Source organism: Narcine bancroftii, chromosome 9 (genome assembly GCF_036971445.1).
Source record: "Narcine bancroftii isolate sNarBan1 chromosome 9, sNarBan1.hap1, whole genome shotgun sequence".
NCBI lineage: Eukaryota > Metazoa > Chordata > Chondrichthyes > Torpediniformes > Narcinidae > Narcine > Narcine bancroftii.
In genome coordinates, this window is record NC_091477.1 from 16382777 (window position 1) to 16407197 (window position 24421).

The following is a 24421-nucleotide window of genomic DNA, read 5'->3' on the forward strand; positions in this document are numbered from 1 at the left end:
CTGCTACAATAAGGACATCTCAAAGACTTTAAATGGGCAGATGGATACAAGAAATATCAAGGGTTATGGGTGTAATGAATGGAAGGTTTAGTTTGTTGAATTGGTTTCTATTGGTTGGCACAACATTGTGGGCAGAAAGGCCTGAATTGTGCTGTAATGTTCAATATTTTATGTTCTATATCACTTAGGTTTTCATATTACAGAATTATTGGACTATTTCCATAATGAATATGTGACATGCATTGATAATTGTAGAAGAGTTACAGAAATAGAAAATCAATAAAAATTACAAGAGCATCAGCAACAACATAAGTAAACATGCAAAGAATGAAAAACAAATAAAAAAAAGGAGCTTATTGTTGATTTTAGGAAGGAGAGGGCAAGGGACCAGACACTTGTTTGCATTGATGGGAAAGAGGTGAAAGAGTCAAAACCTTCAAGTACCTGTGAGTCTATATCTCAGAAGGCCTTTCCTGCAACTGTTAACAAGGCACACTAGTGCCTTTAATTTCTAAGGAGTCTGAGGAAATTTGGCATGGTTTTTGCATACTCTATCAAACTTCTACAGGTTTACCATGGAAAGTACATTAAAATCCCCATTATCCGCCACTTATGGGGAAATGTGAATTTTCCAGTTGACTGCGACTCACTCTTACAATGTCTAACTAATAAACCTGCATTAAGAATACATGTTTATTAAACAAAAGATAGTGCAAAATCTAATTTGAAATGAAAATAGTATTGTAGTCTTTAATTATGTAAAGTTAACTTTAATCAAGTAATTCCTGTAACTTAAAAAATTTGAACCACTCTATATATGTTTTGGCTGTGTTAGTACTTGTTATAGTTTGTCTGGACACATCGCTTGTGGCTCCTCCCACAGACCTTGAATAAGGGCGATTGTGCCACAGCTCGTTCGTCACACCAGGACAGTCAACCAGCATGGACGTGCCTCCATTCTGTTGATTATAAAAGCCTATCATTTTCTATATATCTTTGAGTCTTTTGAAGTAATTGATGATGCATCAGACCTCAGTTGCTGGTGCTCTAACTGTGTTGCCACCTTCATAATTACCAGCCTCCCCCCCTAACTTTACAGATAAAGCATTACTAATATATTTAATATAAAATAATAACAATAAATACTCTTACCAGGCAGGGATAGGGAGACATTTATGGGAGAGTTGCCCTTGCGCTGAGCAGCCCTGCCCAGTTCTTCATTCTGGGCACCACAATTTTATTCAAACACAACTTTACTGAAACTTTATTCTAACACTACTGCAGGTGGGGCATTACTCCAAGGGGTTGTGTGATGCTTTGGAGAACATTTACATTTACAATTTAAATATTACTGTATATAGACTGGATGCATCATAGCATGGTTTGGTAATACATGTGCCCATCAACACAGAAAGCTGTAGAAGGTAGCAAATATTGCCAAAGCTCTGACCTACAATCTATTGAGACACTTATGTGAGGCACTGCCTTAAGAAGGCAGCCAAAATCATAAAGGACCCCCATATCTCTGGTCTCAAGTAAAACACAAAAGATTGCAGACATCATTGGGTGAAATGAAAACACAATGCTGGAGAAACTCAGCAGGTCAAACAGGGTACTTTATAAAGCAAAGATAAAGATACATCACCAATTTTTCAGGCTTGAGCCCTTCATCAAGGTATTCTGAAACTTTGGTGATGTATCTTTATCATTGCGATATGAAGTACCCTGTTTGACCTGCTGAGTTTCTCCAGCATTGTGTTTTTACTCTGGTCACAATCGCTTTTCACTGCTACCTTTCGGTAGAAGATACAGAAGTCTAAAATTCAGCAACTCTAGGTCCAAGAAGTTTATTTCCTACAGCTCTGGAATGTCCCGAGGTACAATAATCATATCTGTCTGCCCTATTTCACATCACTTTTTTTTTGCACAAGGATCGCTGTGAATATTTATGACCTATCTTACGTAAATATCATCTCTTTTAGTTTAACTCAATTAGTTTACTTTTCCAGTTTATTTCACAAGCACCAATACACTGAAGCAAGGAAGAATTTTGAGCATAAGATTATGAGCAGCTGATCTGTCAGCTTTTGGTTTTAATAATATTACTTTGTCTTAATTACATCCCTTCATTCAACAGAAAAGAGTCAATAGCTTTGAAATATATTGTTTATCTTTTTACTTCAAAAAAGGCAGATGATTCATTACACTGTCCAAAGCAACTGTTAAGCTGCAAGTGAAATAAAACATCAAAAAGCAGAATCAATGAAATAAAATCACCAAACAAATGCATTGAATGCAAAAAAAAATTACAGAAGGTGTTCTCAATAAAAGCTTTGCCAGCAATGACCACTTCACAATAGACAATAGACGATAGACAATAGGAGCTGGAGTAGGCCCTTTGGCCGTCGAGCCAGCACCGCCATTTTACAGATCATGGCTGATCACTACTATCAGTACCCCTTTCCAGCCTTATCCCCATAACCCTTAATTCCTTTGCCCACTAGAGTCTTATCTAACTCTCTTTTGAACATAATCAGCGAATCTGCCTCTACCACCCTCTGTGGCAGAGCATTCCACAGATTCACAATTCTCTGGGTAAAAAAATGTTTTCCCATCTCCGTCCTAAAGGGCCTACCCTGTATTCTTAAACTATGCCCTCTAGTCCTCGTCTCCCCCATCATTGGGAACAAGTAATCCGACTTCACCTTGTCTATCCCCCTGATGATTTTGTATACCTCAATCATGTCCTCTCTCATCCTTCTAAACTCCATCGGATACAAGTCCAGTTTTTCTAGCCTTTCAGCCTATGTCAACCCCGCCATCCCTGGAACTAACCTTGTAAATCTGCGCTGCACACCCTCTATAGCTAGTATGTCCTTCCTCAAAATTGGAGACCAGAACTGGATGCAATACTCCAGGTGGGGTCTCACCAGGGCCCTGTACAACTGCAGAAGGGCGTCTCTGTTCCTATACTCCAATCCCCTCTTTATGAAAGCCAACATGCCATTTGCCTTCTTCACAGCTTTCTGAACCTGCATGTTAGCCTTCAGTGACCGGTGAACAAGTACACCCAGATCCATTTGCACCTCCCCACTCCCTAGCTTGTCTCTATTTAAATAATACTCAGCTTTCCTATTATTGCCCCCAAAATGGATAACCTCCCATTTGCTCACATTGAACGTCATCTTCCATTCAGGAGCCCACACCCCCAACCTGTCCAAGTCCCTCTGCATTTTCCTGACATCCTCCTCACACCCCACACCGCCACCCAGTTTAGTGTCATCTGCAAATTTGCTCATCCAGACATGCAACCATACAATCTAAGGTGACACTTAAGTATAGGAAAAACTCAGCAGGTCACGCAGCCTCTATAGAAGTAATTGTACGTTGGGTACAATGTGCATGACAATAAACTCACAACAATTATCATTAGAAAGGCCAATGCAGTTGAAATACTGAACTAAGGGATGGTGTGACACATGACAAACAAGTTTGGATATATTCCAAGGTGGAGGAAGCTACCACTGACAGCAATGAAGGGTACTGTAGGACAAGTACATAGAATCACTAAAACTACTGTCTTGTTGTCAAGGACAACTGTCACTGATATTGATGAATAAATGGTGGAAGGCATTAAAAGCAATCAGGGACATCGGAGACAGCTATAAAAATGGCTTGCAATGCACATAAGTGCTGGAGAACCTCAGCAGGTCATGCAGCGTTGACAGGAAGCAAAGATATCTCACCAATGTTTTGGGCCTCAGCCTTTCGTCAAGGTATGAGCAGAAACCAGGCAGGTGTCTAAATAAAAAATGGTGGGAGGAGGAGGCAAGAGGCAGATGGAGGAACACAGGCCAACAGGTCATAAGTGGATAGGGGTGGAAGGACAGAAGAGAAAAAAAAAATTGAGGAGAGATAGGGGGATGGGTTAACTCTCTAAATGGAGAAGGAAGGGGATGGGGAACTGGGGGAAAGGAGACAGGGATAGAGAAAGAGAGAAAGATGGGGAGGCACCTACTGGAAACTGGTGAAGTCGATGTTCATGCCACCTGGTTGCAGTGTGCACAGACAGAATACTAGGTGTGGTTCCTGTTAGGCCTGCTTTGTTCATGAATGAGTGAGTCAGACACCAGACTGAGTCGAAATCAAGGTTCTTTGTTCTTTATTACCGGATTGTAACACTTGCAACTAACAGTGTTAGTTGGAGAAGGCGCATTCTGCCGTTATCAGCAAGTGGTGTTTTTTATACCTCAGGATACGTACTTAGTAAATTATCATACCATTACATTGTCCAATGAATAAACTGTTGCTATCCTTCTCTGCTAGCTTGCTGCACATCATTCTTGTTAGTGCAAAGCTTATCTTGAGTGTACAAGGTCACATCTGCATTCTGTTACCCCTTAGTACTGGGTGACTCCTTCTCCAGTCCTATCTCATGATGTTTTTACCTTACATTCCTCCAATTTACGAATGGCTTCGCTTTGGCAATGTATGAGTCCATGCATAGATATGTTGGTGTGGGAGTGGGGTATGAAATTGAAATGGTCAGCCACTGGGAGATTCCCATTATTACTACCCACATCTCCATTCATTTCTGAGTATTTTTTTTTCTCTTTGCCCTCCCACTCTTATCCATATGACTTCATGCTTGTTGGCCTGTGCTCCCCCTCCTGCCTCTTCCCTCCTACCTCGCACTTTTGAGAGGATCCTGGCTGCTTTCATCAGAGTGTGGATGCTGCTGAGAAAAGAATGGGAGGTCAATCCACAGGACCATAAGAGTGGCAGAGAGGATCACTGGAGACTCCCACCCCACCACTGATGTGATCTACCAGGATTGTTGACTGAAGAGACCATGCAAAATCATTGAAGACCCATTCAACCCTGCAGTCAGCTGCTCCTATCAGGAAAAATATACAAGCATATTAGAGCCAACACCACCAGGCTGAGGAATCGCTCATTTCTACGGGCAGTGAGAATGCTAAACAACCAAAGGAACCATCTCAGCCTCATGTTCATGAAACAATATTTATTTATTTATTCATTTAGATCTGTGAATACTTGTCCTGTTTGTATATTTTGCACTGTGGTCTGGAGAATGCTGTTTTGTCAGTTTGTACTTGTGCAATCAGATGACTATAAACTTGACTTGGCTTGACCCTTGTATTCAGGTGCCTGCCTACTTTCTGCTCATACCTTGATGAAGGGCTCAGGCCCAAAACGTTGGTTGTTTCCTTTTGCTTCCTGTAGATGCTGCGTGACCTGTTGATGTTCTCCAGTACTTTTGTGCATTACGCTCAATCACAGTGCCTGCAGAATGTTCTGTTTAAATCATACCTTTTAAAGAAAGAGATGAATAAATCAATGTCAGGGGGTTTCCTCAATAGATGAAAAATAAGTTATGACAACTAACATTTGATTTTTCCAGTGCAAGTTAAATCAGTGGCTTTCAAACGTTTTCTTTCCATTCACATACCACCTTAAGTATTCCCTATGATGTAAGTGCTCTGTGATTAGTAAAGGAATATCTAAGATGGCCTGTGAGTGGAAAGAAATGTTTGAAAACCACTGTTTTAATCGTACCAAATTGACTCATTATGTGCACGGTTTCATAACTCCAAAGGAAATGGGCCAATGAAAATTTTTCTCAAGCAAAATATTTCAGTAACAACCTTCCCACTCACATACCACCTTAAGCCATCCTTTGCTATTCACAGAGCACCAATGGCATAGGGATTACTTAAGGTGGAATGTGAATGGAAAGAAAAAGGTTATAAACCACTGATTTAGATTAAGATGAGCAGATGATCTGTCACATTTTGGTTCTAATAATAATGCTTTGTCTTAATTGCATCACTTCTCTCAACTGAGAAGAGCCAATAGGTTTGAAATATACTGTTTACCTTTTTACTCAAAAAAGTAACAAGTCAGATGATTTATTACTCTGTCTTAAACATCTGTTAAGGTGAGAGTGAAATAAAACATCAAAAAGCAGAATCAATTAAATAAAACCACCAAACAAATGAAATAAATGATAAATAATACAGAAAATGTTCACAATATAGGCTTTAGCAGCAACAATTTACTATAATATAGCAGAGAAATTCTGAAATCCTTGGAGTAAGTCACCCAATCCAGACATGTAACCATGTGATCTAAGGTGACACTTAAATACAAGAAAAGTTCAGCAGGTCACGCAGCCTCTATAGAAGTAAAGGGCAACTCATTTCTTCTTCTGGATGTTGCGTGACCTGCTGAGTTTCTCTGGCACATTAGTGTATTGCTCTCGACACCCTCATCTGCAGCTTTTCTTTTTTAACTCAAGTACAGGAAAGCTGAAGGAACTGTATTTCAGGTGAAACATTAAACCAAATAACTCATTGCTCTCTCAATGGTCCAGTGTCAGTATTAAAAAAAGCACCCTGAGCAATAGTAAGTCTTTTATTCAACTGCAATTTAGCAAATTATATCGTAATTATCAAGTGGGAACACATGAGAGACTGCAGAAACTGGAATCTAGGGCAAAAACATAGCCTGGTGGAGGAACTCAGTGGGTTGAGCTGCATCAGTGAAAGAAGAATGGTCAATGTTCTGGGTCAGAACCTTTCATCAAGATCCAATTATCAAGCTGCTGTTCCTTTGAGCTTGTGTGCAAATTGCCTTGTGGGCTTTGTTCAACAGTGGCTAAAATTTCAGCAAGTACTGTTTTTTTGCACCTAGTTTGTGATGTGCTGAAGTGATAGAATCTTGGGTCAAAGAGTTATACAACATGGAGATGAGCCGTTCCGCTCAGCTCAACCATGCCATTCAAGATGCCTACCTAAGCGACTTCCATTTGCTGGTGTTTGTCCACATCTCTTTAAAACTTTCCTATCCATGTATGTCAGTACCTTCATGCTCCTGGGAATTCATGCTTCAGAAGACTTCTCCTGGAACCAGCACATCGAGGCATCCATGTGGAAGACAAACAAATGCCTATACTTTCTAAGAAGTCTGAGCAGATTTATCATGTTTTCAAATGCTCTATGAAACTTCTACAGGTGCATTGTAGAAAATATATTGACTGGTTGCGTCATAGCCTGGCTTGATAATTCAAGTGCCCAGGAATGCAGAAGATTGCAGAAAATAGGAAACATAGCTGGTCTCTGACCTTCTATCCTTTGAAGACATTGATGTGAGGCACTGCCCAATTACAATGACATCCACCGTTATGAAATGCTTCAAGCATCTGGTGATGGGACGCATCAAAGTGAACCTCTCAGAGACACTGGAACCCATTTCAATGCACCTACGGAAGGGGCCATTCCACTGATGTTGCTATAGCCTTGTCCCTCTATGCTATCATATCCCACCTGGAGAATGATGCCTCTTCTGCCACGTTCATAGACTTCAGCTTGGCATTTAATGCAATCATACCCTAGAGACAGGTGGAGAAGCTGTCCTCACTGGGACTCAATACCCCTCTCTGTAACTGGATTCTGGAGTTTCTAATGGAAAGACCACAGTCTGTCTGGGTTGGCAGCAGAACGTCGAGCACCATCACGCTGAACACTGGCGCACCTCATAGCTGTTTGCTCAGACTGCTCCTGTTGGCACTTCTGACCCATGACTGCAATGACAGATCCAGCTCCAACAGTCATCAAGTTTGCAGATGGCATGACAGCGGATGGACTCATGAGGAATAGCAATGAGATGCACTGCAGAGAAGAGGTGGTGTGAGAAATGGTGTGAGAATAACAACCTGAGTTTCAACATGGATAAGACAAAAGAGATGTTTGTGGACTTCAGGAGGACCAGGGAAGACCATCCTCCACTTCACATTAATAGCATGGTCATGGAGAGAGTAGAGGACACTAAGTACCTCAAAGTCTACTTAAGAAGTGACCTACCCTGGACACACAACATCTCCTCGCTTACCAGGAAGGCCCACCAACAATTGCATTTTCTGATAAGACTGAGGCAGGCAAGGCTACCAGCCAATGTCCTGTAAACTTTCCACAGGAGATCTATCAAGAGCATCCTGGCCAACTGCATCACAATGTGGAGGGTCAATGTGTTGAGCATCAGATCGAAAGTCAATCCACAGGACCATAAAAGCAGCAGAGAGGATCACTGGGGTCTCTCTCCCCACCCCACCCCTCCGCTGCCACCATTGATAGAATTTACTGGGATTATTATCAAAAGAGGGTTTACAAAATCACTGAGGACACCTACCATCCTGCACACAGCATCTTTCAGATACTCCTAAAGGGAAAGAAATACAGGAGTATCAGCGCAAGAACCTAAGGAAAGGCTGAGGAAAAAGCTTTTTCACACAGACAGTTAGACTATTGAATGAACTGCTTATAGAAAACAACCATGACTCAGCTATTTATCCAACAGTATTTATTTATTTTAATATTTGTATATCAGTACTGTGCATATATATCATTTGTCTGTATGTGTGTTTTCAAGGTGTTGATAAATAAACATGAACTGTAACTTGAAGAAGGCAGTCGACATCATAAAGGATTCCCATCTACCCGGCCACAACCTCTTCTCACTGCTACCTTCAGGAGGAAGCTTCAGAAGCCGGAAAACCAGTATCTCTAGGTTCAAGGATAAGATCTCTCTGATATCTATCAGGTTCTTCAGTCTCCCCTTGTTACACTAATTGTAGTCTGCATGAACATAATTATCTGCACAATTTTGACAGCACTTTTTTTTAGTTACCTCACTTATTATCTATATTTAATTGAACATATACTATGGTAGGTTTTTCTTTTGTGAATTACTTGTTTGACTCCAGCAAGTATGAATTTTTGTACACATGTACATTCTACAATATATATATGACAATAAACTCATTATCATTATTATTCCATCTTTCATTCCTTTGCTATCTTTCTCAGATGATCTTGATCCTGCTATAACCTTAGATAATGTTCTTCACTGTCCACCACACCACTGATTCGCTGCAGACATACAAACCATGTCACCGATGCTCTCATTCAGATTATTGATTGAGATGACAAACACCCATTTCCAATCGCTGAGGCACAGCATTGGCCACAGGCTTTCAACCTGATAAATATCTTCCACTAGCATCTTTTGACAAAAAGTTCAAGTGAAAAGGTCAATGGCATTGGCAATGACTTCAGTAAACATGCAGGGAATGAAAAACCATAAGCAAGGCAGCTGTGGGACTGGAGTTAGAAAGGTCAACTAAAGAATAGTGCTGCACACTATAAATGGGTTTGGATATATTTGAAGGTGGATGAAGCCACACAGATGGCAATGAAGAATGTCTGTATGAAAAGTGCACAGAACATCAAGATTTTTTTTATCCAATTGGTAGTTTCACTCTGGAACCCATGTCATTTAAAAGTGTTCAACTAGAATGTATTATTACCAGTTAATTTGTGGTCCTCCTGCAGCAACTGTTAGGGAAAAGTTGGGAGGAAGAGATTATGCAAGAGCTGAATGAACAAAAGTAATGAGATAACTCGTCAAGTCACAGTAAGAATAAGCTGTCTCATTTTGAACATCACATTACGAGAACAATGTGATTGCACGAGAAAAGGTGTAAGGAGATTTACATGGATGATGTCAGCAAAGGAACATTTTAGCTCTGAGGAAAGATTAGATTGTCAAGGCTTGTTTTGCTTGAAACAGAAGAAACTGAAAAAAAATTTTAATAGAAGTGCATACAATTATAGGAGATGTAAGGGTAGACATCAAACACCAATTCCTTTTGGGAGAGGCCAGTCATCACAGATATTTATTTAAAAGTTGATAAAAGGATTAGAGATCATGAAGAAAAACTACTTCAATTGAAGAAGTTGGCGATTAGGATGTATGAAAGAGAACTGAAAGATATGGACGTGAAGGCTAGGAATCAAATTACGATTATGCAAGAAAGGGTCTTTCGCTGCTTCATGGATGTGCCTCTATTAAACTGTCTGACTGAAATGCAGAATTGCCACTTAATTTGAGTGATACCCTGTTTGATTTAACCCTTTTGATGTTAACTCTACAAATTCCTATTATTCTATCTGATTTCTGAAATATCTTTACCCTGCCAACTCCACCTTCATTGAATAACACTTGCCACAAACTTTAGTCACTAAGTGTGACATATTTTTCATGAAATTTCTCTGAAGCATTCGGAAATTGTGCCAGCAAGTCTCATGTTTACTCAATTTTATGTAAAAAATCCACAATTTTCTGTTGTTTGAATGGAAGACTATATCACAGTTTTTACACAGATTTCACATCGATTTTACAATAGAAAATAAAAGTGTCCAACTAGAATGTATTATTACCAGTTAATTTGTGTGCTGTAGTTAATTGATTTCAACCTCTTGATCCTCAATTGCCCATAGCTTCATTCACACCACATACTGTTTGGTTAATACATAAGGAACTCACCACTTCCCTCTAACAGTTCACATGCTGGCACAGAGTATGACTTTTAAAGAAGTTTTTATGAATTAAGAATGCCATATTAATCATGTACATTTCTTGAAGCAACAGGGAAACTAAACTATAACGTAGAAGAAGAATTGTGCCTGTGAGCTTCATGTTTTTTTTTACCTTGACAGAGACATACATTCAACATATTTTTTAACAATATCTTTGATGTGAAATTGGCTTCTGGCAAAAAGGCAATGTGATATTGAAGTACCAACCTATTTTATACCTTGTCCAATTTCAATTTGGTTGAAGTCAGGAATGTTTCCCATGAGCAAACAAGAGAAAATGCTTTTGAATCATAAGGAAGAGGGTTTTATGGCAGTGTAATGGCTTTGACCTTAAATCCTTTCACTGAAATCAGTGAGAGGTTGAAAGGGTCATTCATAACAGCACAAGCATTAAATTCAAACTGCGGCCAAGATAGACGGCAAGAATTGTCAAGGCCAAGAGTTTCAATTCATACCACATGAAAAATGGATGATAATGGGGTGATATTGTGATCATAGCAGTTAGTGCAAAGATATTGTAGCGCCAGTGACCCAGGTTCAAGTCTGGCACTGCCTGTAAGGAGTTTGTATGTTCGCCCCATGACCACGTGGAGTATCCTTCCACCCGCCACAAAATTACAAAGTTCGGAGGTTAACTGGTGTATTTGGGTGGCATGGGCTCATGGGAAAAAGGAGCTGTTACTGTGCTGTATCTCAAAAATGACCTCACACCAGACTGTCCATGAGCTGAGGGCTGGAGCATGATCTTGAAGCATGAAACAAGATATAATTAGATAAATAATTCCAGAATTATTGGCCCTGGGATGTTAAAACTTTAGTAATTTATGCCTTCATGAAATTAATTGCAAGGGATTATCAGCATTGACGTAAACTAATTTTCTGAAGATCCACAACGTGTTGTTGAAAATTATGCAATCAGCACATTACCGAAAGAGACTGTAACATTCCATACTTTCCATGCAGAGAAACCAAAATCCCCAGTTCTCAGCTAATGTCAGATTGCAGAGCACACAAAACCATGTGTATTTTTATATTTGAACAAGGTACATACATATATATTCAATCGATTTGCAGACTGCAAAGTTCATATTTCATTTGTTTCAGTCTAAATCATTTGCACATGGCTTGAGAATATGTCCCAAATTAACACAGACAAAAATAAGGGTACAAACTAAAGGGACAAAGGATTAATAATATAGCCATCCAACGTCACATGTCATCTGGCAGAAGTCTGCTTCTTTGTGCTGCACTTACAAAGCCGATGTTGCCAAGGGTGCGGGAATAAAAATGCCCTTCGATATGGAGCAAAGAATGAGCCGCTGGAGGAACTCAGTGGGGGTCAGACAGAATCTGTGAAGATAAAGGCGTGATCGATGTTTTGGGTCGAGACCCCTCATCAAGACTCTCCTGTGTGTATTAACTGCCTGTAATATATACAGAGGGGGGACAGCAATTTTTCAGCTATTTAAATGATTAATACAAGGTCACTCTGGACATTGACAGACAAAAAATGAAGATGCAGGCTTTTAAGACATTGAAGGGAAATTGCTACATCAAGATATATTGCTGTATATAAAACAAGAGTGTATCTTCAAGCTCCAATTCATCATACTTTCCAAAAATGAAAATCAATGATAGGTCACCAAGGGAAGGCACAATAATGGTAGCACCAAATGAGTCGATGACAAAACAATGAGAAAGGCCCACAATTAAAACCTTGAATGCAAAGAGGGTTGTTATCTCTAATAACAACACACAGTCCACATTTTTTTGTTTAGTGCAATGCTACAGTTCCCGGAAAGTTTTAAGAAGTTTCTTGGGATATTTTAAAATTAACACTGCCATTGTAACCATACACAAGTGCAGCACACACAATGCAATTCACCTCTAAGGAATATATATGCATTCTTAAATTCCAGTTTATGCAGTTCCCATGCACCTCGATGTACAGTGAACAGCACCGCTAACTCATAACCAATCTGATGATTGACCACCCGTAGATAATGGAGATAATTTGTTCTCCATCACTTGAGCGGAATACTGGTGGAGCAGATCAGTTGCCATATAGAGTCTGCCTGATTGTCATTGATCTGGTCTGTCCATTACTCACCCAAGCATTGATAGTGAATTGGATTCCCACTATTCACTGAAAAGATCTGCTTAACGTTAATCAGTAGCTCCATCTTCCTGAAACTCCCTTCAAAGAGCAGAAATCATTCAACATCCATCTCAATACAGTTGAGCGTGAGCAATATATCAAAGTCAATTTGCATTAACCCAAAGGATCATCTCTCTGTTGAAGCCTTCCATGAATTCTTGTTTTCCCATTTCATTGCTGCCAGGATCAATTTTTAATTCTATTGACAAGAGAAAAGAGAAAGAAACACAGCTACTTTGTAAGTTGTTGTCAACAACATTGTGAAGGGCACTGACTGAAGCAGAAGCAGGTCCTTCCCTGACACAAAGACATTTTTTTCCTGATGTATATGGAAGGGCATCTTTGTATGTGCTGTATATGTTTTAATGATCATGCAATGTTTAAAATTGGATCCATTAGTACAGTAAATTCAAGACTTGAGCCTCGATGCCCCACTGTGTAATTGAATCTGGGATTTCCTCACATCCAGACCCCATTCAGTATTGGCACAAACATCTTGTCCTTAATCTCCAACAGCACTGGAGAAGTACTGTGTACTTAGCCCCCTGCTCTACTTGCTTTTCATATATAACTGTATGGCTCAGTACGACAAGAACATCATTTGCCAACTTGTTGGTGGTACCACATTCGGGGGCTGCGTAAAAAGGGGCAATGAATCATTGTACAGGAGAGAAATTGGAAACTTGGTTGAATGGTGTAGTAACAACAACTTCTCACTCAATATCATCAAAACTAAAGAGCTGATTGTGGACTTTAGGAAGGGAAAACCAGAGGAGTACGATCCAGTGATCATTGGAGGTTAGAGATGAGAGGGTGAGCAAATTTAAATTCCTGGTTGTTACTATCTCAGAGGACCTTTCCTGGACCCAAACTACTAATGATATTGTGAAGAAAATCTCTACTTCCTCAGGAGTTTTCAGAAATTCAATATGTCATGAGAAACCTTGAGAAGATGTGTAGTGGAAAGTGTGTTGACCGGCTACATCATGGTTTGGCATGGGACACCAATACTTCTGAGCAGAAAGCCCTGCAAAAGGTAGTAGACACAGCTGAGTACATCACAGCCAAAATACTGAGAGTGTCTACAGGGGTCACTGCCACGTGAGAGCAGCAGCAATCATCAAGGATCCACACCACCCGGCACATGCTCTGTTCTCACTGCTGCCATCAGGAAAGAGGTATACATGTCAAAAGATTCCTAAACAATAGACCCGTAGACTCATTTAAAGATTCTTACTTTGCACATTATTTATTGCTGAATATTTTTCCTGTATTGCACAGTTTGTTTACATTTGTTTCTTTGGTTTACATTTCTCTCTCTTGTGCAATATCTTTTTAATTGAGTACATTTACAGTTATTGACAAGTAGAAATTCTGCCTGGCCTGCAGGAAAAAGAATCTTAAGGGTATATGTAATGTCATATACGTACTCTGACAATAATTTAGATCTTTGATACTTTTCCCATGCAAATTACACACACAAGTGTTCTTGCCTTGATTTGATTATTCCAACAAGCAAAATTGTGGCCATTGAGAAATTGGCCCAAGCACTTCAGAAAACAAAGTATCTTACTTAGCATGACCATTGTGCTCTACTGATATTGTAGGTCGTGCCCAGCAAGTTCCCTCAAATTCAGAAAAAAATTGAGCAAAATGCTGCAATGTAAACAATTTTCTGAAAACCTGTCTTGCATCAGAAATGGCAATGGGATGTCATTTAAAGTTCAAAGTCCAGATTTATTCTCAGTGTGCATACATGACATTATATATAGCCCTGAGTTTCTTTTTCCTGTGGGCGAGGCAGAATTACTACATTTGAAGTGCAAAAAACTGTCCTCACAAAAATACATAGAAACAAACTGACTGTACAATACTATGATGGGTCCATACAGTGATGTTCATGGCTCCTACAACTGCTGGCACCTGCTGGCATCGCATGACTTTCATCACAGGCTGTCCTTTATTGTTCCCAGTCTCTTTCAACAATTTACAGCAGAGCTCCAAGTGATGATTAATGGCCCATTGATTATCCATGCCACTCATGATTCAGGAGTCGATTAGGACAGACCATCACTTGGGAAGCATCCACACAGAGAGGCGATTGAATGTCCTCGTATCCCATTTTCTTTCACTTCTGTAGTGGCTACTTAAGCAGTTTATCTGTGGCTGCCACGCAGAGAGTTCATTTCACTGTTTCAGCATAAAATTCTGTGCAGAAAATACCACGGAGCTGGCTCTAATAATCTATGTCTAATTTCACAATTTATTTTGAGAGGGATCCAATCATTGGTTAGCACTGGATGTTGTATGTACTCAGTGTACCAAAAAAAAGATATCAAACTTGTTCATAAATATATGAAAAAAAACCACACTGGAACTAATTAGTAAACCAGGTAGCAATTATGGGGACTGAATCAATATTAATGTTTTAGGTTGGTAAACTTTCAATACATTACAATGATATTTAGGTTCTTTTCAAGTCAAGAGTACATTATATTGGATCTCCCCTGCCTTGGGAGTGGAACCTACTCCCGCCATTTTAAACCCCCTACAAGTAGCTTGCAAGAATCTTTCATATATCTTTCAGCTGTACGACAGAAGTCTTTTAATCCCAAAATCATGCTTGGACTCATATTCCTATGAAGATTGGGAAGAGGATAACAAGGGATCACACATATGAAACCTGGGATTTACCATGAAATCAGTGTCTGTTGTGGGAGCAATAAGGCCACGATCTTGCTGATTGGATTCTGGCACATACACCTCTCATGCAGTTAACCCATTGCTCAGCATTTCCCATGTTCAAATGCACAAAGCCAAACTTCCTGCGATGGAGTGCAGCACCAAAATCACACGCAAAGGAAGTTACTGAGTTGGGCAAAGATGGTTTAATGTGTGTCATACTCTATTTTTACCAACCTATTTTTACTTACAGCTACCACAGCAGTGAACCATCGAAGGGTTCAGCAGCTGAAAGTCCCACACAGGCTGTGGGGGACTTGAGTCTAGATGACCCTCATAGGCTGCTGGAGACTGGCTCATGGGAACCACGTATTGGAACCAGGATTGGAGAGGGTTCTGAAGGCAAGAAGGGCTCCTTAAGACTGCTGTGCATTGAAGGCTTGCTGGTTGTGTCAGAAGTTTGGAACCGGAGCTCAGGTGGCCAATGAATTGAACAGGAGTCTATACAGGTGCAGAGGCTGCAGGAGGTGAACTGGAGGTGAATTTGCAGACATTCAGTGACTCTGAAGGGACACTAATGGTAAATCTTGGTCTGCCTTACGGAAGGTAGAAGGCAATTTCATGTTATATTACTTGACCATAAAGGAATTTTGTACCTTGTACTTTCCTTGTGATTAGTAAATCTCCATTAAAAGGCAAATATTTGCAGATCCTGGGGCACATTTAGCTTGAAGGAGATTTGTGAACAAATTCTTCTAATGGAGTGCCAAGTTTTGCAATCAATTCAAGAACAGCCAGTTAAAATGCATTGATGCTGAATTCATGAATAGACTTACATTTTTATATATATAAATGTTGACCATTTGTCGTGTATCTGCTGGCTGGCGTTTACCAACAATAATTTTCTGTGGTTTAGAAGGAGCAGAAGCCCTATGTATCCTCTGCCCATAAGTATCAGTTACAGTAAACCTTCCAACAATTTACCATGCTGCTGAGATCTAATTCCTCAGGTGCCCAGTTGGCAAGGTCTGGCACTTCATTTTGAGTTATCAAAATAATCAATACATAGAACATTAACGTGGAACATTATGGCATACTACAGGCCCTTCAATCCTCAATGCTGTGCCAAATGTATGAAGACTGACTATTTAAATCTCCCACATATCTTCTGCAAGGGTAAAATGGGTCTACAGTTAGCATAGACCCTCAGGCAATATTTCAGTTCAGCATTTGGCTTCTAATAATTTCCAATTTATATTTTAGAAACATTGTAAGTCATCACAGTGGTGTTGAGTGTGTGAGTGATTCATTATGATTTCTGTAGGTATAAATGGAATACACAGTCAAAACAATTTGCTCCTGAAGAAGAAACCACAAGATGCTGGAGAAACTCAACAGGTCAAACAACATACTTTATGTAGCAAAGATAAAGATACATAACCAATGCTTTGGGCTTGAGCCTTTCACGGATATCAAGGCATGACAAAATGTGGACAGGCGCCCAAACAAAATGGTGGGGACAGGGAGGAGTGGGCGAACAGTCCCACAGGCAGGAAGTAATAAATGGATAAGGGAGTGAGGGCACACCAGCAAGCAGGGGTGGGGGGGGGGGATGCTCTGTAATGGAGAGCAAAGGAGGTAGAGAGCTAGAGGAATGCAGAAAGGGGCAATGAGAAAGGATGGAGAACGGGGAGTAGACTAGCAGAAACCGCAAGTCGATGTTAATGCCATCCAGTTGGAGAGTGTCTAGATGGAAAATTAAGTGTTGCTCCACTAATTTACATGTCATATCAGCATGGGAGTGTGGTACAGGTATATATCTGTCCATGGGCTTATGTACTGCCATACCAAGACCACCCATAAATTGGAGGAACAATTTTCTGTCTGGGCACTCTCCAACCAAATGGCATTAATATTGACTTCTCTGATTTCTGCTAGCCTACACTCTGTTTTCCCTCCCTTCTTATACCCTCTGCCTTCTTTTTTTCCAGCTCTCCATATCTTTTCTTTTCTATTTGCAGAGGCTATTACCTCTTGCGTGTGGGAATGTGCTCCTCCCATTGCCCCTTCCCCCACCATTTTGTTTGGGTCCCAGTCCACATTTTGTCATACCTTGATGTTTCAACCCAAAATGTTGGTTATGTATCTTTATCTTGGCTACATAAAGTTTAGTGGTTCAGCTGCTGCGTTTCATCAGTGTTTGCAGTTTTTCCTGTTTCACTCTTGGTGCTGAATTTTGTTAAGAAACCATCACAAAATGATGCAAGGCATTGCAACTGTATCATAAATTAGAGAATATGATATAGAAGCAGGAAAAGCTATTCAGCCCATTGAATCTACCCCATTCATTGACTCATAAGCGGATCCATTTTCCCACTTTGCCCACCTGCCTGGCCTTCTCCCCATAACCTGGTTAAATATAACTTTGACAGAATGTTGTAATAAGATTTCAAGTAAATCTTATTTCACGTTGCAAGATTTAATACCAAGTATCTCGAAGTGATTTCACAGATGAACTGAGAATATCCAAAATGTAAATCCCTAACACAGTGAAACAGAAAACAGATTACTTCAGCTTATTTATTTGTGAAATCCTCCACAGTTTACAGTCACATTTTACATATGTACCTGGTGTGCACAGTGATCAATCCAACCATTATTACATCACTTATAATGATTCTGTTGTGAAGGACCAACACCGAGTACAATCTGAATCAAAATTTATTGTCATGAACAAGTCAGAAAATTCAGTGTTCAAGCAGTTATGGAGCATCCATTCAGTTTATCCAGTCAATCTTGCTTCTGTGGTATTTCCCTGTGATCTTGAAAATTATTTTTGTTCAATTATATTTTCAATTTTGAGAGTTAACGCAAATATCATCTTGAGCATTGTATTCCAAATCCTAACAATTTGCTGGGTAAAACAAATTCTCGTTTGTTCATTTTCTCCTTTTACCATTTATCCTAATGGCACTGTCCTGATACCAATAGTTGTATTTCAATATTTATTTTGAATCAGCTCAAAGGATAAAATTGGATATTAAACAAAAACAATGGAGGAAGTTCAGTACCATTTAAAATTTAAAATTTTTATTGCCTGCTCAATATCTAAATCAAAATTCTACCCACAGTTTTTAACACTTGTTCTTAACTAATATCTCCCTCTACTTTCCCCAAGAAATACCATTATCAACTTTATGCTTGATCTTAATTTCTCCCTCGAGTTCACAGCTGAAAATAGATTAAGCAAAGAATTATAGTACCTCAAAGTGAAGTTATCCTGGAGAATAACTGTGGAAGGGCAGCGCATGCATACATTATTTAAATCTTTCATAAGCCTTGCCAAGAAAAAAAAAAATCCACGTGCCCTTTTAACAAAAGATGTCACCAATGTTCAAAGGCAGAATCAAAGCAAATTTAAAGAAATTATGGGCCACTACTTCTTGCCTTGACTTATTACTTAGGTGAAATGAAAAAAAAAATTGTTCAATATTCCTATGAATAACTGGACACTGACGATTTTGCTTCCTGAACAGTTTTGGGTGTATTTTATGAATTTTAGGCTGCTGATCACAAAAAAAAATCACCTTAAACATTTCCTATCACGAACCGTTTTTTAGATATAACCTGTTTTGTGATTTCCCATCATATATGTCTACTTGCATATTGCCCACAAAGCAAGTTGTTTTGGTCAGGCGAAGCATGCACTCAGTGCAGGTGCTATGAATATGATGTATTAGGCCTGGGTATGCCTAATCAGGATAGATGTAGACAGGCTATAAAAGCAGCTCACATATACAAATGCTGTGCATTTCATTGATGGAGATTGAATACATGTTGATGCACATGCTCTTCAGGCAATAGCATAGTGAGTGTATTTAACAATAGCATTTATTGTTTTCAGGAAGATTCAATACAACAGGAACTTCTCATCAATATTGCAACAGCTGCTTACATTTGTAATTGAGGATTTAGACCATGATTTTGCTTCTGCAAGCCTGAGTATCAGTAACCTACTTTGAGAATAATGTAGGTTATATTCAGACATAAGCTGAATTCAACCATGGGGCCCAGAGATGCAGTTATCTGACAAAAAGACATCTGTGTACCAAGAACGTTTAATCTTCCTGCTTGTTAGTATATTGGTCACAGACTGTCAGACAGCGACCTAACCTTGAAGCAAAATAAACCATTGTATTCAAAGTGATAAGCTAGAAATTTGTGTTATTCAATAGAAGCCTAGGGATGCTAGCTTGCTCACTTATCTTTCTTTTTGTGCTGGGAATAGGTGCCTGTGTAAGCAGTTTTGGGGTAATATAAGCCATGGTCCCGCTGCTGAAGTTTCAGACTCTCTGAGGGGTGGAAACGTCTCTCAGCAAGAAGAAGAACTTCTAGAGTCCAGCCAACGTCCCGGCCGGGGGAGGTGGAGAAGCTGCTACCGGCACCCCGACAACAAGTGTGCAGTCGTTGCCTCGCCTCGGCAGTTGGGACCAGTCCAGGCGTTGATAAGTATAATTGGAAAGGGCTTGCATATTGTAGTTTGATATCAGCTTTAGAATTTGTAATAAAGAATTGTACAAACTGAAGTGCTCTCGGCGTGTGTGTCTATTTTTTTTGGTAGCACAAACACTGTGACCAATCTAAAACAAACAAAGTGAGAGGTAGAAGTTTACCCAGGAACACATTCTGTACATTTGTGCCGAGTATACATTTAATCCTTCTTGGAAAAGTGCAGAGAACAAAACAAAGGACTCTACATCACCTTTGTTGACCTCACCAAAGCCTTCGACACCGTGAGCAGGAAAGGGCTTTGCCAAATACTAGAGCGCATCGGATGCCCCCCAAAGTTCCTCAACATGATTATCCAACTGCACGAAAACCAACAAGGTCGGGTCAGATACAGCATTGAGCTCTCTGAACCCTTCTCCATTAACAATGGCGTGAAGCAAGGCTGTGTTCTCGCACCAACCCTCTTTTCAATCTTCTTCAGCATGATGCTGAACCAAGCCATGAAAGACCTCAACAATGAAGACGCTGTTTACATCCGGTACCGCACGGATGGCAGTTTCTTCAATCTGAGGCGCCTGCAAGCTCACACCAAGACACAAAAGAAACTTGTCCGTGAACTACTCTTTGCAGACGATGCCGCTTTAGTTGCCCATTCAGTGCCAGCTCTTCAGCGCTTGACGTCCTGTTTTGCGGAAACTGACAATATGTTTGGCCTGGAAGTCAGCCTGAAGAAAACTGAGGTCCTCCATCAGCCAGCTCCCCACCATGACTACCAGCCCCCCCACATCTCCATCAGGCACACAAAACTCAAAACGGTCAACCATTTTCCCTATCTCGGCTGCACCATTTCATCAGATGCAAGGATCGACAACGAGATAGACAACAGACTCGCCAAGGCAAATAACGCCTTTGGAAGACTACACAAAAGAGTCTGGAAAAACAACCAACTGAAAAACCTCACAAAGATAAGCTAATACAGAGCCGTTGTCATACCCACACTCCTGTTCGATCCGAATCAAGGGTCCTCTACCGGCATCACCTACAGCTCCTAGAACGCTTCCACCAGCGTTGTCTCCGCTCCATCCTCAACATTCATTGGAGCGCTTTCATCCCTAACGTCGAAGTACTCGAGATGGCAGAGATCGACAGCATCGAGTCCACGCTGTTGAAGATCCAGCTGCGCTGGGTGGGTCACGTCTCCAGAATGGAGGACCATCGCCTTCCCAAGATCGTGTTATATGGCGAGCTCTCCACTGGCCACCGTGACAGAGGTGCACCAAAGAAAAGGTACAAGGACTGCCTAAAGAAATCTCTTGGTGCCTGCCACATTGACCACTGCCAGTGGGCTGATATCGCCTCAAACCGAGCATCTTGGCGCCTCACAGTTTGGCGGGCAGCAACCTCCTTTGAAGAAGACCGCAGAGCCCACCTCACTGACAAAAGGCAAAGGAGGAAAAACCTAACACCCAACCCCAACCAACCAATTTTCCCCTGCAACCGCTGCAACCGTGTCTGCCTGTCCCGCATCGGACTTGTCAGCCACAAACGAGCCTGCAGCTGACGTGGACATTTACCCCCTCCATAAATCTTCATCCGCGAAGCCAAGCCAAAGAAGAACATTTAATCCTAAATTTAAAAAAAGTTAATTTAATGTTTCTCCAACTTCCTACAGGATACAGCAAATCTAAAATTATCTTTGTACTCAGTTGTCCATCATAATCCCCAATTTTCTCTGGACAAAAACCTTTTGGAAAAAAAATGTGGTCCAGTGCTTTAATATTCTCTTTTACCTGTATACTGGCAATTGTAAACCTGATGTGGTAGCACATCATTTGAGGAATGCTGCAATAAAATAATAGACCAAAAAAAAGTATTTTTCAAAAATATAAAGTGAAATTATATAAATCTCAAGGATATGAGGGGACATGTTAGACAATAAAAATAAAGAATGTTAAGCATAACATTAATTATAAATACTAAGTTTGGATAATGCAAATAAAACTTTCCTCAAAATGGGTCAACGACTTGACCTGATACTTAATAGCATAGCAGACACACTTGCAAAGCAAAAGGAAATAGCTCACTATCATGCTTTCAAAGACATTTAGGGACTGGTAATGAATACTGACTTTGTCAGAGATGCATGAATCTGCAAGGAATAAACAATAAAATCAGCAAAATTAATTAATGGTGGACTTGGATGCCTGCCACAAAGTAGGTACAGACCAAAGATAAAATTAGTTATTCTAATATTTCATGTGAAGCATGAAAAAAATAATTTGATGTAACCACTTGGTACATCATCAATGAAAGCAATAACAAAAAAAATTGCTACAAACATCAAATGCCATCTCATTTTAATTTCTTCAGGAAACAGTACATCTTTTTCAAGATGCTCTTGGATCTTATTTTGTGAAAGAAGAGAGAATGAAAGCATGACTTTTAATCATAGAGCAAATAACTTGTCAAATTAACATAATGTTGTTTACTCTTTCAATCTTGTTTTACTTACAAATATAAACATATAAATAAAGAGAAGAGTAAATAATTTGAATAAAGATGGACTTCTCAATGAATATAAAACTATTTATGCCACTGCAGAAATATTCCAGATTATTACTGGCACTGGGGAGATCTATTTAGAGTAGAAGTTGAATTATTGCAATAATGGTGGAGAAGATCAATCAGAAAATTAGTTCATTGCACTGGACAATAATTTTTTAAAAAAAAAGGTTTGTTCCTTGAAAAAAAAATTATGATAGACAACTTGAGGATGAAAACAAAGATAATTCCAAATTTACTCTATCATGTAGGAAGTTAGAGAAACATTAAATTCACTTTTATTGAATTTAACATGTTTAATTGCATAATGATGGTGACACATTGTGTTAGTTCAACTGACCTAAAAATGTTTTGTCACTGATTTTCATTTGTACTTAGCATCTGATGCCTCTTGTGTCAGTGTCCAACAATAGTTGGTCAGCATTGAATGATTCTAGTTGCCCTGATTCTGCTTTTCCATAGTTGTAATGTCCTGGTGAAAACTTTCGTCGTTGACTGAACCAAGATCAGCAGTGGAAAATCCAAGTATGAATGCAGAAAATGAATTTTCAATTACATGTTGTACTTCATGGTTTGTATGCTTACATTAGACTTAAATATGACAGGTAATCACAAAAATAGGTTAAATCTACAAAATGATACTTAATAGGAAACGTCTAAGGTGATTTTCATGATCAGCAGGACAAAATCCATAAAAATAAATGCAAAAGTGTTCAGGAAGCAAAATATTCATTGTCCAGTGTAATCAGAGTTTGACTACAGAGAAAACCAGTTTTGTTATTTAGAGAAAAGACACATTTTATTCAAATACTTCTCTGTTTTGATTGTAAACATGAATGAAGATTCCAACAGCTTTTCATCAAAACAAAAGTGGACTAATATCACACATTATTATTTTAATTTGATAGACAGAATTTTTTTTTATCATCTTGTGCTATACTTTGCTCTCATTTTTGCTTTGATAGTTTGAGTATTTCCAAGGGATTAATTAAACATTTGTTTTGAAATGCAAAAATAACTAATTAATGTCAAATTTAGCTTCAGTGTTTGCTTTATCAATTGATGCTAAAATTGCCATGGTGATCACTTCTACTTTCAGAATATTGCTGTTAGGGTATTCGTACAGCAGTAATTTACAGACAAATTATTAAGAGGCATGAACTAACAATTCATAGATATTGATTTTCTATCTCACCATCCATAACAACTGTGGTTGTAGAGTTACCTTCTTCTCATCCTTGAGTCCAATCACAGTCTAGGTAGCCACTTTATTAAGACCCATACTCTTTCCTATACACCAGCTGGAGTTCCCAGTTGCCAATCATTTTAATTCCCCACCTTATTCTCACTCCAACCTCCTTGTCCTTGGCAGAATATCCTATTCTGCTTGAGTAGTCAACAACATGAACACTGAATTCTCCAATTTCAAGTAACCAACACCCCGGTCCTTTTCTTGATTCTTGAACACAATTCCCAAACTCATGAAGGTCAGCATACAAAAAGCCTTCTTAACTACCCTATCAACCTGCATGGCAACCTTGAAAGATCTTTGTAATTAGACCCAGGTCCTTCTGTTCTTCCACACTACTAAGAACCCTGCCATTAACCATATAATCAGCCTTCATGTTTCACCTTCCAAAATGCATCACTTCATACTCATCTGGATTGAAATCCATTTGCCACATTTCTGTCCAATTCTGCATCCTGTCTCTATCCTGTTGTAACCTACAAAAACCTCTACATTATCTACAAAATTGAAACCTTTGTGTCATCTGCAAACCTACTGACCAACCGCTCTACTTCTTCATCCAGGTCATTTATAAAAATCACAAAGAGCAGGGGTCCCAGAACAGATCACTGCAGAACTCCATTCATTGACCTGCAGGCAGAATATGTTCCACTTACTACTCCCTTCTGCTTTCTACAAGTAAGCTAATTTTGAATCTACACAGCCAAGGTTCCATGGATCTCATGCCTCATGCCTTTTTGAATGAGTCTACCATGGAGATCTTGTCAAAGGCCTTAATAAAATCATATGCACCACATCTAC